Genomic DNA, 10,571 nt, shown 5'->3' with positions numbered 1-10,571 from the left:
GTGTGTGTGTGACCCCATAAAGACTTCGCTAAACCTGCTGGTCTGGAAGTCCAACAGTTCATCTAAACAAAAGGCACTTAGCTAAAAACAGACATAGATACGTTTATCCTATCATAAAACAATAAGAGAAGGTATGCCCTTTTCCCATGCTTGGAGGATGTGGGTGTGGATGCCAGAACACTCTGGAATGCACACAAAGCCCCTGCACCCCTCTAAAGATTACACACTCTATCACTACACAATCGATTATACAAATCTAAGCATATATGGAAACTTGCATCATTAAAAGATTATACTGACTACTAAGTACAATTTCCATTGACATTCCCTCCTGTTGTCAGTATAACTTAAGTGAGATATCAGTATGTAACATCTTGTACATTTTCTGTCACATCGTCATTAATCACACAAAGTCTTCATGTTCCAAAAGGTCGGAGTCATCATCATCATTTTTCACGGCTATGTATGCAGCAACCGTGGAAAATATTATGCGGTTAATCACAAGTTTTAGACATGGCAGTATACATGTTACAAAAACACAAAATAAAAGTAAAAATACTCCAACTTCGATGAGTAGTCTTTTTAGCATCTGGCTTCAACCTTGAGTATTGTGTTTTTGGCAGGTCATACATGTTCTCACACATTCTTTTTGCTGAAGTTTCAAAATTTAAAGTATAAAATTGTTGATTTATTATAAAGATCATTCCTCAGATCCTCCCTCCTGATGAGCCATGGCTCAAAACCATGGCTCACTAGAGCGACTGTTTTGTGTAATGATTTGGGAAGAATGGGATTTCCTGCTATTTTTATTATGTCATCAGTGTCTAGTACTGCTCCATGTTTCAGCCATTGTTTTGGTTCTTTTGATGGTGCTGCTTTTTGTTCGCCCTGCAGTACAGAATGGTGTGATTTTAATGAATTGTTAATAAGACTGTGGTTGCTATGGCTGCTGCTTTTGCAGCTTTATCAGCAAAATTGTTTCCCTTTTTAACTTCAGAGTCATCCTTCTGATGTGTGGTCCGCCACATATTTCTGCAGAGCAGTTAAGTTCTGCAGTGCCTCATAGATGTCTCTTCCAGTTGTTCCCATCACTGTCCATAGGATCAGAGTCCAAATGTATGTAGAATAGACATTCAAACATACCAGCTGGTTTTGTTGTTTGTCAACATGGGTCTCAGCTATCTTGAAAGCTGCAGGTCTCGTCAGCACTCGAGTTTTATGGCCTCTGTCCTGTGGGGGACATTTGACTCCTCTATTGTCCATCCTCTGCAGGAAAACCCTCTGTGGAAAGGGTATTGGATCCAGTTATCTTACTGCTGTTATGATCCCAGCAGTCTTCAGTGTGTCATCGTATACACAGTACAGTGACACAGCATTAGGTGATGTTTATAGGAAACTGCTGTCATCACCACCATAGCTTCTGGTTCCTGTGCTTTTCACAGAATCATGATGCCATCCTTGGACTCCGCCTGCGCTGTCGGTGGAGCTTGGCACGCTCCCCTCATCCTTCAGGTGCCCGCCTGTTGTCCACAATCTCCTCTGTTGGCCTCTGGAAAGCCCCCTTGGCACAACTCTCATTCCAACGCAGCTTCGTGGTCCTTGCTGTGGCTGTGGAATCTGATCTCATGATGGGCCCCAAACAGCTCGACCTTTGACCTCAACCACTGCCTGGACTGTCAGCTATGCCTGGAATGGGTTCGCTTTTCACTGGACCTCTGAAGATTTCTCAGAGTATTGCTGAAAGGAATCTCTTGACTGCTGCACCTGTATTTCCTTGCTAGGAGGAAAAACTTCTCTTTGGAAAGCATGTAAACCATCATCAAACCACATTCTTTAGTTCAGTGAGCTTCATTTATGGACCATCAAAGCCTCATCTGAACATGGATGCACCACTTGCATAGGTTTAATACCCGTAAATGAACTGTTAATCACACAAATCGCACAAAAATCATAAAAACATAGTTTAGAAAACATAGAAAACATAGTTTCATGTAACTCAATTCATGTAATTCTGGACCCCTCCTCTTGACGCATGGACACTCCCATGAGTCAACTTGTCAAACCTAGATTCCTGTCTGAAAGAAAGAGGTTAGCTAGATCATGTCCCAGGCAACATCAGGGCGTCTCCCCCTCTGGAGCAGCACCACCCCGGACCTATAACCCTGCCAAAAAGATGTTAGTGTGTTTTGCATATTAAGTTTGCTTAAAACCTGGCTCCGCCAGGAGCCTGCATACACACCATCATGGCCTGGAAAACAAGATCTAGAAGTGAAATCAAACTTCACACTTATAAACAATTGTATCATAAGAGTAATAAAGCATTCAGCATCAACAGGACAAGTATCATGTGCAGGTTTCTCAAATCAGTAAACTACAATTATTGCTATAATTTGCCTCAGACATGGATCATCCCATGTACTCCGTTAACATTAATGTAATCGGTGACTTCCCTTAAGCAAAGTCACTCCACTTAGCTATCACTAGGAGCTCAATAGTGGCCAGCTAATGAGCCCCATATTAAACTATTCCATAAACACTGCATCTCTTATTTGCTTTCTCATGTTACTTGTCCGTCTCTGCTGAATCCTCTACATGCACTCTTAGAAAACCAACATTAGCAACACACATGGATAATCCTGGTGGTCAGACACAAGTTGACACGGTCCAGAGGTGCTATAAAAAGACCATAAAGTTAACCATCCATAGCTGTGGAAAGAAGTGACACTAGTTTCAACACAGGGAATGTTCCACATGTTATTCACATCATCAAAGTAACCTTTAACATTTCCCCAACAACACAGTGTAACAGCATCACCAACTCATAACCTGTAAACACAGTTTTCTTCATACATGAACCCAGAAATCCTGTAGTAGAAAAACATCAACCAGCCATCCTGATATAAATCACATGATCAAATCAAGTGAAGAACTATAATGCTGTAGAAAAGAAAATGCAAATGTTAGCGCTGCGCAGGTGTATACACACTTTCTCACAGTGATCTCTGTGAGCAACACAAGGTAGTGAATAACACCCCTGATAGATGCACAGACACAGAAAGTGGCATTTAAAATGTTAAATCGTCACGCAACCTTGAATGTTGCTGTCATCTTTCTGCTCCTGTAAAAATAGACACACATAAATTCATTCACCCTTTTGTTCTGTCTAGGTGGAGGTTAACCTTGAGTAGTGGTCAAGTCTTGTCAGCTTTTGTCAACTTTGGTCAGCTTTAACCAGTCAGTCAGTTTTTTTTCTTCTCTTTCACTCATTCACTCTTTCTTTGCTGATAGTGGAACCTATCGTCGCATTTAGTTTCCACTCTCAGCAAAATGACGTCATTTCAAAAAGAAAAAGAAGAACTTTAGATCGGATTACCTCGCTGAATCCTTTTGGACAGGAACTTACTTTCTAATTGTCCCAGATAAGTGACTTTCTCCCAAGCCCATTTTAATGTGGAGAAACTCACTTGTAAGAATTTTCTCAAAGACGTGTCGTATAGCGCTTCTGTTCTAATCGTGCAGATCTGCTCAAACAGAAATTATCAAACAAAACTTTCAGTGCACTGTGAAAGTGACAAAATAGAAAGGCCTTGTTAAGTCATGACACATGCTCCTCATCTCAGGAGGGTAAATCACACTATTGGCATGATTTATCATACCATCATACTAACTGGCAGGCTCAACTTCACAACAAAAGAAAAATCATCAGCTAGATTAATTCCAAACCATCCATCAGCCACACAACACACAACATAACCCTAATGTCTTATTAGATGTGAGCTTAATCCCCAGGTCTGTGCATTTCACTCCTTTAGGCCACAGACCCATCTTATTCAGTTTTCCTCTTTCCCCGTCATCATAAAACATGTGACATGTTGTCATGCATTTCACAAAAGAAGTTTGTTCTTATGTATTCAGAGTTGTGTATCTGGGTGCAGCATTCACTCGCACATCACAACAGGAAACTCAGTGTTTTAGAGTTTCCACTCTAACAAACTCCAACACGTCTCATTCACTCGTGCTAGAATTCAATCACCTTTCCTTAATCTAAGAACCATCAACTAATTTGCATCTCAGCTATTAACCCACTAAGATGACAGGACAACAGAAATGCATGTTCAAAATATTATCACAAAAATAGGATTTCCTCGTACAGTAAATTACTTGTGCTGCATCAGTCAGGCAGAAAGCATCTCCCAATTTACTATATTAACAACTAAATTTATTGTCTGATCACTGGTTGGTCAAACCAGAATCTTTTTCCCACAAAAGTTAAACTGTTGTCCTGTAACCTAGAGAGTTAATTGTCAGCATTGGATAAATTCAGCATTTGATAACAAGTGTCTGTTAAATTTACACTATTTTAACACTGATGAGAGATGATAAGCTGATTTTCATTGCATGTGTGTTTGTGTTATTAGGCAGGTTGAATCAATGTGTCTGGAGCTGCATCTCCAGTAGGGCATGTTCTTAAAGCTGCCTTTCCTACACACTTCTCTGCTATTATTTGATCATTTTGTAACTGATGTGCTATGAGTCCACTGATCTCTGCATCACTTCTCATCACACTAAGTGACTTGGACCAGACGATAACCAGACTCACATGCTTAAGATGTTGTCTAATCTTCATGGGCTCTCTTGTGTTTGTGTTAGTAGGGTTAATGCATGTTCTGCTTGTGTGTGTGATTTTGTATATGTTTCTTTTTTGCAGTGGTTCAGATTCCTTCTCAATTTTCCCACTTAAGGAGTCAGTTTTCTTTTCCCCAGGTTTGCTAACCCAAATTTTGATTTCCCACATTAAACAACAGTGCTCTCTGTGTTCTTACCTCCTCTCACTCTCCTCTCCCACTTCAACAGTCCAATAGCCGGCAGTTCTTCTTCAGCTTTGTCCTGTGTTCCACTGTCTCTTCTTGCCATTTTACTTCTAAAGTGGCAAATGTCAAACTCCAACAGTCTCCTCAGTTCTCCTCAAAAGTTCTTTTCACATGCACAGTGAATTTGCAGCTTGTTGGAAACACAGTGCCATTCATCCAGTCAGTCAGGATGATGGGTTTGCTTTTCTTCTCCGATGCTGTTTGTCCACACTGCTGCTGCTTGCTGGGACTCTTTGCTCAGGACTTTGCTGCTGTCTCTTTATCTGCCATGTTATTGCTCTTTGGAACTGCATTCCTTGTCTTCAGGGAGGAGTGAGAGCTCGCTTGTGAGGTTGAGGGACACATGGTGCTGTAAATAAGTCAGCCAGAAACTTGGCCTGAACGTTTCCAATGATGGTAAACTATAACTTTCTTCCGACTGCTGCATGTGGAAAATTGATTCAGGTCTGCTTTTCATCTGAAAGTGACAAAACTAAGACATTTTCATTATTATCATCACTGCTTAACCAACACACACATCTCTCTCTGTCTTTCGTGAACTCTCCTTTCTTAAAGGCAGAAAATGAGATTATAGTTGTTCTTGGCTGATAAACACAAAACCTTTTCCCTATGAGTATTTTTCATCTACAATGTACATTTTTTCTCTCTCTCTTTTTTTTTTTTTTTTTTTTTTTTTTGCATGGTGACCTGCAGAATCACCGCTCTCACAATTGGAGACAATTACTTTCACACAGTGCACACACACTGCGACGTCAGGCACATTCACACTCACTTTTCATCTGCATAAATAAATCACATGGCTGATGATATGTGCCATGGTGATCCATAAGTATGATCACAAGTTTATTTAATTATTTTTCAACCCAACAAAACAAATAAACAAAAACATGATGCTGATGTTATGAACACTCTACACACGAGTCAAGATACAGGAAAACTGCTGGGCATCTGAAAGAACTCACGGAAACGCTGCACACTCCAGTTATCATAATTATTGTAGTTCTGTTTCCCTCTCTTTGATGAGTTTTCAGCCAGCTCTCGATCTGATAATGTGAAGCTTGCTCATCAGCTCAGAAGAGACCCAACGCAACCTCACACAGTGGTTGTGTGCTTTGCCCACAGTGGCAAAGACTTGCACTTTCATATTCAATTCAGCTTCTCCATCATGTAGTTTTCAGCTGCTTCATACAGGGTTCAGCATATTAGTTGTTTTCATAGGTGTGCTCTATTTCTCAACATATTAGGATGACAGTCTTTCAAACAGGTCAAGTGCCTCTATGCACGTCATTAGATTAAATATTTACCTATTTTACTTCATCTCATATGTCATTGTACTGAATTTGAGCAACCCTAAGCTTAATGCAGATTATTGTTAACAATTGGTTAAATTAATGGTCTGGAGCACAGGCTGTTGTTGATCAGGGCAACTCTCAGCTGGGTAACAGCTGAGAGATTGCATTTCCCTTCCCAGCTGCGGTTTTTAGCTTTTCATGGATTTCTCCACCTATTTGCACTAATTTTACCTGCTCCGGTTTGTTGTTTTTCTAACCATTCCTCATCAGGTGTTAATTTTACTTGTTTATTAATAAAATAGAAGTAGTTCAGCAGCATATTATGCTGTAAAATCAACTTACTTCCAGACACATACACACATAGACATTTGCGCGCTAATTTGTCACGAAGTACTTTTGGCTACCTCTAAAACCAGTCTAAACACAGTTCCTTTTGGCGAACTTAAACCTATTTTAATTTCTTTGTCTCAACATGTTTTAATTTGCCTAAACGTGTTAATTTGCCTAAACGTATTTTAATTTGTCACAAAGTAATTTCGGCTACCTCTAAAACCAGTCTAAACTTAGTTCTTTTTGGTGAACTTAAACCTATTTTATCACGTTTCTTTAAACCTTTGCGGCCGTTTTATATATCAAAATAGTGTTTCTCACCCTCAGACGTCTCACTGGTGGTTTGGATCGTCAGACTGAATCCCACTGCCGTGGACCAGACTATAAACACCGGTCCGGACCCGAATTCTAAGAGGGCTGTGCACAGACTTCGGTGCTGGCTTCCCACGGCGTCAGGACTCAGTGTGCCAGATCTTGGAACACAGTCACAGATAACACTTCTGATATTTCTGATCCGGTTACAAAGGACCAAAACAAATGCCAAGAGATGTATTCTAAGACACTTCTTCAGCTTCGAATCAGAGAGGAGAAACACACACTGCAGTTAGTTACTTGCAAGCAAGGGCAGTCACAGCACTCGCACAGAAGTGCAGGCTCTGAGACTCGCACCGTGCACTGCCCTGGTCTTTATTTATACATCATTGGGGGTGTGTGTGTGTGTGTGTGTGACCCCATAAAGACTTCGCTAAACCTGCTGGTCTGGAAGTCCAACAGTTCATCTAAACAAAAGGCACTTAGCTAAAAACAGACATAGATACGTTTATCCTATCATAAAACAATAAGAGAAGATATGCCCTTTTCCCATGCTTGGAGGATGTGGGTGTGGATGCCAGAACACTCTGGAATGCACACAAAGCCCCTGCACCCCTCTAAAGACCACACACTCTATCACTACACAATCGATTATACACCTCTAAGCATATATGGAAACTTGTATCATTAAAAGATTATACTGACTACTAAGTACAATTTCCATTGACAATAAGGTTTATCCCTGAAATGTGAAATAAAGCTGATCCTTCCCTGTCCTTACACACTCAGGATCTGAAGTTCTACTCTTATATTTTTTCAGTTCTACAGTTCTGCTGGCAGCTCACATATAAGCTGTTTATTAAAAAGAGCCTTATATACTAACAGATTTGCCAATGTAACGTTTACCTTTGACTTTTTGGTGCTTTGTAAATGGAAATCTGCAAAAATGAGATGGTTTCAGTCCTGGTTCAGTCTGCTGCTGCATCCTGGTCTGCTGCCTGAGAATTCAACAACAAATACTAATGCTTTAAATTATTTCACAAATTATGTAAGCTGTACAGAGTACTGCACATGTAACTTTGTGAACAATACCACATTGAGAATCATTCAATATCAGACTTTTGTTTTTAACCTGAATATTTGAAACCAAATTAAACACAAATTTGAAGTTAAGCTGCCAAACGGCTGTAGTTGGTTTCAGTACATAAATATTGAGCTTTACTATTTTAATCCATAGTTAATGATTAATGAGGGTTTACTGAAGTGCAAGCTTTCTCTTTAATTTGGTGTTACTGTCCTTACAGATGTGACAGGAGACAGAAAACACGCTGCTGTTTGCTCATATTTAATAATCAGCTCTGCACGGGAGCTGAAGCAGACTTGCTCTTACAGTATAAGGCTACGTCCACACGTACCCCGGTATTTTTGAAAACATAATTTTTCTATGCGTTTGCACCTTTCGTCCACACGTAAACGGCGTTTTTGGTCACTGAAAACGGAGATTTCTAAAAACGCCTGCCAGGGTGAATATTTTCGAAAACTCAGTTTTTGCATTTACGTGTGGACGAGGAAAACGGAGAAAACGCAGCGTCAAAGGTGTGCGCCTTTTTTGACGTCACACTGTGCGCCACGTTATTGTTTCGGTGAAATGAATTTCTACAATACTGTTAATTGTACTCTCTGCAGTGTTTAAATGCTTACATACACACACACACAGTCCCTCCACACATACCACTCGGTTCTGCTTCTATGCCCCATCTTTGTTTACTATTTCCTACCGAGGCTTCTAGACTTCTGATTGGCCAACATTTCTACACTGTTAGGAATATATCGCCACCTGTTGCTTTGGCAAGTTCCTAGCAGCGTTTCCCTTCATGTCTGCGTTTATGTGTGGACGGGATTACTTTTTAAAACGAAAACGGAAAATCTCCGTTTTCAAAAATACCCGTGTACGTGTGGACGTAGCCTAAGACTCGTAATGAAAGTACAGTAACGATAGTTAGTTAGTGACTGAGCAGCCCGGTGCTTTTTTTTCTTGATTTCTTTAGTCAGGGTAAATTTATTCACCTCCACAGAAAGTTTCCCCGACAGCTGAGTGCTCATCGATGACGCTAGTTATGGATTACCTTACAAACACATTTAACTTACCGAAAATATTGCGGCGGTGCATCGGGTCCTTCTGTCGGGTAGTCCAGTTTACCGTTTGAAACAGTCGGTGGTGGTTTTGGGACGTAAACGGTGCCATTCCCGAACAGAGATACGCAGGTCAAAGCTGTTACAATTACGTTGCACCCAATGTAACAGCATTATGGTCATAATTAGAATCAAACTTATGAAAAAGGAGGCCCATTGAGCACAAATCAGCGTGATGAGAACTACTGATAATGCTGAACGCAGTCAACCAGGTGGGCGCAAAAGGGTTGCTAAGCAAAATAGTTGATTTTATTAAAGTGGGCGGGGCCAATCTACAGATGAAAGGACAGAGTGACGTCAGGGAATAGATTTGTTAAGATGAAAAGACAGGGCGGAGCCTATAAGCTCAAATAGGCAAGGCAAAACGCCTTGGGAGAGCATAAATAGGGTTTGAACTTCTGTTCATAGCTATCTTTGAGAAAGCGACTCAACAAATTCAAACATAATGACAGATCGCACAGCCAGGAGTAGTCTGAAAAATGCCACAGCAAACACTGTGAGGCAACTCCTTCAAGACTACAAAAACAACATTACAAAAGAACAGTGGGAGAAATTTCAGGCAGGTCACCCAGATCGCGCCACTATAGATTCTATATGCCACATGTTGGACCTGTGCTCGGATTTGACAGGTGTAGCACTGAGGCCTGCCCAGGAAACAACCCCCAAAAAATCAGTGGCCCCCCATGCTAAAACTTGTAGCTGCAAGGGACATATGCCCCGAAAACACAAGGCCAAGAGGAAATTGTCCTGCTTTAACAACTGGAGCCTGATTTCCTTACCAAAACACCTAACAACAAAAACTGACAATAACACAGCCTCGAGTAATCCAGACACTGACAGCAGTGATGACACGAGTGTAGGTGTAGCACCGAGGTCTGCCCAGGAAACGACTCCCCAAAAATCAGTACACCTCCCTGCTAAAACTTGTAGCTGCAAGGAACAAATGCCCCCAAAACACAAGCAAATTAAGAAATGGTCTTGCTTTAACAATTGGAGCCTGATTTCCATAAAAATGCACCCAAAAACAAAAGACGACCATAAGACAGCCTCGAGTAATTCAGACACTGTCAGCACTGTTCACACGAGTGTAGGTGTAACACCGAGGCCAGCCCAGGAAACGACTCCCCAAAAATCAGTACACCTCCCTGCTAAAACTTGTAGCTGCAAGGAACAAATGCCCCCAAAACATGAGGAAATTAAGAAATTGTCTCGCTTTAACAATTGGAGCCTGATTTCCATAAAAATCCACCAAAAAAGAAAAGAAGACAATGAGACAGCCGTGAGTAATCCAGTGACTGTCAGCAGTGATCACAAGAGTAATCCCAGACTTGGTAATCCAGACAGTGTCAGCAGTGATCACACAAGTAATTCAGACAGTGATCACACAAGTACTTCAGACAGTGTCAGCAGTGATCATACAAGTAATTCAGACAGCAGTGATCATAAGCGTAATCCCAGACTGGGTAATTCAGACAGTGTCAGCAGTGATCACACAAGTAATTCAGACAGCAGTGATCATAAGCGTAATCCCAGACTGGGTAATTCAGACAGTGTCAGCAGTGATCATACAAGT

The 10,571-nt window shown here is 41.0% G+C and overlaps 1 long non-coding RNA gene across 2 annotated transcripts; it reads right to left on the bottom strand.

Annotated features, from left to right (window-relative positions):
• Positions 1–4,665: 4,665 nt before the first annotated feature.
• LOC112847538 (uncharacterized) lies at positions 4,666–8,574 on the bottom strand. Of its 2 annotated transcripts, XR_003221126.1 has the most exons (3): positions 8,538–8,574; positions 7,712–7,803; positions 4,666–6,966 (listed from the first exon to the last, which is right to left on the bottom strand). It is a non-coding gene; the product is annotated as an uncharacterized LOC112847538 (long non-coding RNA). The 2 variants fall into 2 exon arrangements; XR_003221125.1 differs by lacking the exon at positions 8,538–8,574 and having other exon boundaries at positions 7,712–8,233.
• Positions 8,575–10,571: the final 1,997 nt, after the last annotated feature.

The sequence above is a fragment of the Oreochromis niloticus genome, linkage group LG7, assembly GCF_001858045.2.
Source record: "Oreochromis niloticus isolate F11D_XX linkage group LG7, O_niloticus_UMD_NMBU, whole genome shotgun sequence".
Taxonomy (NCBI): Eukaryota; Metazoa; Chordata; class Actinopteri; order Cichliformes; family Cichlidae; genus Oreochromis; species Oreochromis niloticus.
Note: the sequence above shows the minus strand (reverse complement) of the source record. Positions and strands in the feature narration are given on the sequence as shown.